Below are 2,858 nucleotides of genomic sequence, written 5' to 3' on the forward strand. Positions count from 1 at the left end.
AGGCTGTGGGGAAGAGTTTTATTGCAGGCTGACGGAAGCCGGTTCCTGGCCGCCTGTGTAGGTCTTTTTGTTGCTTCAGTTTGAGCTGGAGTGGAGATGGAGGAGAAGCTGCTGGGTTTAACACCCAGTACTTCTGAGCCCAGGAGGACCCAACAATTTTCAATGTGAGACTGTCAAGGGAGGTGGATTCTGGGGGAGATTAGGTTGCTAAGCAGACACTGTTCGCACAGTGTAAAAGAGTATTGTTTCAGGAACAATTATTTCTTTAAAGGCTTTTACTCCATTTTACATACAGATTTTAAAAATTAATTCTTGGGATATGGGCATCACTAGCAAGGCCGGCATATATTGCCAATCCCCAGTGTCCCGTTGAGAAGGTGATGGTGGGCCTTCTTCTTGAACCGCTGCAGTCCGTGTGGTGAAGATACTCCCACAATGCCAGGTGTTACCAGATTTCGACTCAGCAATGAACGGTGATATTTGTCCAAGTCAGGATGGTGAGTGACTTGGAGGGGAACTTGGTGGTGATTGTGTTCCCATGTACCTGCTTCCCTTGTCCTTCTATGAGCTGGAGGTTGCGGGTTTGGGAGTTTTTGTCAAAGTTGTTGTCGAGCTGCAGATGTATAAAGTCTCTCTCCTTTGACCCCTCCCACTCCCACCTCTCTCTCTCCCTCCTCCCATAGAGGCCAGAGTCGTGTGTAGGCCCAGACCAGGTGGCAGGTTCCCTTCCCTGAAGGACATCAGTGAACCAGTTGGGATTTTACGACAATTCGGCAGCTTTCATGGTCACTTTTTTCTAGTGCCGACCCCACAAATGACCAGATTCATTGAGCTCAATTTCACAACCTGCCTTTGTGTTTTTGTGTGTTCTCTCTCACGCTCCCTTTTTCCTGTTTTAAATTCATTTTACACGTATTAGAAGGGGAGGATTTGAAGACGGGAAACTCAAATAAAACATCACATCAAGATCTGACAGAGTCACTTGATTCATTGGGACCTGAATATCATCAGATTTGAGCATGGAAGCAAAAAGCACCGTTCACAGCGGGGAGAAACCGTACACGTGTTCTCAATGTGGACGAGGCTTCAGTCGATCATCTGGCCTGTCGAGACACAAGTGCAGTCACACTGGGGAGAAACCGTGTAAATGTGGAGACTGTGGGAAAGGATTCAATTACCCGTTTGAGCTGGAAATTCATTGACGCAGTCACACCGGGGAGACACTGTTCACCTGCCCCGAGTGTGGGAAGGGATGCACTCATTCCTCTGCCCTGCTGAAACACCGGCGAGTTCACACTGACAAGAGACCTTTTAAATGCCCGGACTGTGCGAAGTGCTAAAAAAGTTCCAGGGAACTGACGTGTCATCAACGTGTTCACACTGACGAGAGACCGTTCAGGTGCTCTCACTGTGGGACTGGGTTCAGGCGATCATCTGACCTCACTGTACACCAGCGCACCCACACTGGGGAGAGGCCGTTCACCTGCTCCGTGTGTGGGAAGGGATTCACTCAGTCATCCCAGCTTACTAAACACCAGCTTGTTCACACTGATGAGAGACCTTTTAAATGTTCTGACTGCGAGAAGTGCTTTAAAAGCAAAAAGGATCTGCTGACACACCAGCGAGTTCACACTGGGGAGAGGCCGTTCACCTGCTCTATGTGTGAGAAAGGATTCGCCCATTCATCCCAACTACTGAAACACCAGCATGTTCACACTGGGGAGAGGCTGTTCACTTGCTGTGTGTGTGGGAAGAGATTCACTGATTCATCCAACCTACTGAGACACCAGCGAGTTCACATGTGACTGCAGAGGTTGAATTTTGCTGTTATTGCTGCTGTTAATCACATCCAGGACTGAACCGTGTTCATTCTGACAGTTGGGGTTTGTTTCTGCTGATGTTAATAACCCCTATAACTGGGCTGGAATTTAATATTCTGGAGACGTTAAACCAGCCCCGTCTGCGCTCTCAGGTGGATGTAAAATATCCCATGGCACTATTTCGAAGAAGAGCAGGGGAGTTATCCCCGGTGTCCTGGTCAATATCTATCCTTCAATCAACATAACAAAAAAAATAAGATTACCTGGTCATTATCATGTTGCTGTTTGTGGGAGCTTGTTGTATGCAAATTGGCTGCCACATTACAACAGTGACTCCACTTCAAAAGTACTTCATTGCCTGTAAGTGCTTTGGGATGTCCTGAGGTCATGAAAGGCGCTATAGAAATGCAAGTCTTTCTTTTATAAATGTCAAATAATCAGCTTTGTTTAAAACACATTGGCCTAGAAATTCAGTATAGCCACTTTTGGGGTGGTAAAGTCGGGCGGCCGCTAAAGTTTGCGCCCGGCGCAAAGTCGCGCCCCCTTCGCCGATATTCAGTCGCATCGCCCCAAGAGGTTGCTGCTGCGCTAAAGCAGGCGATGCACGACTATCTTTAGGCGCTAAGCCGGTGGTGCTGAGCGATACCCCCGAGGCCGGGCGCAGCGCCGGTGCGGTGAGTTGTTGATTGACGGCAGACACTCTGGCGCCAGTCAGCTCTTAAAGGGGGAGGGTGGATTTGTTTGCCTGCCACGCCCTGCACACTGCAGCCCTCAACCTAGGCCTGACCACTTCAGCTTCACCTGCACAACGCCCAGGGCTATGGAGAAGGCCAGGGAGAGAGCACAGCGCTTCAGCGACGGTGACCTGAGGGTGCTGGTTGGCGGAGTGGAGCGCAGGCGCCATGTTCTGTTCCCAGAAGGTGGCAAGAGGCCGCTGCCCAGCGCCTACCGGAAAGCCTGGAGGGAGGTCTCAAACAGGGTGTCTTCCAACAGCGTGGTTGCCAGGACTCCTGTGCAATGCCGGAAGAAGTTCAACGA

The 2,858-nt window shown here is 50.0% G+C and overlaps 1 pseudogene; it reads left to right on the forward strand.

Moving 5' to 3' along the window:
• The first annotated feature begins 925 nt into the window (after positions 1-925).
• On the forward strand, positions 926-1,805 carry LOC147119276 (uncharacterized; annotated as a pseudogene).
• The last annotated feature ends 1,053 nt before the right edge of the window (positions 1,806-2,858 follow it).

This window comes from Somniosus microcephalus, chromosome 4, assembly GCF_052327205.1.
Source record: "Somniosus microcephalus isolate GS21.2 chromosome 4, FLI_Smic_1.0, whole genome shotgun sequence".
Taxonomy (NCBI): Eukaryota; Metazoa; Chordata; class Chondrichthyes; order Squaliformes; family Somniosidae; genus Somniosus; species Somniosus microcephalus.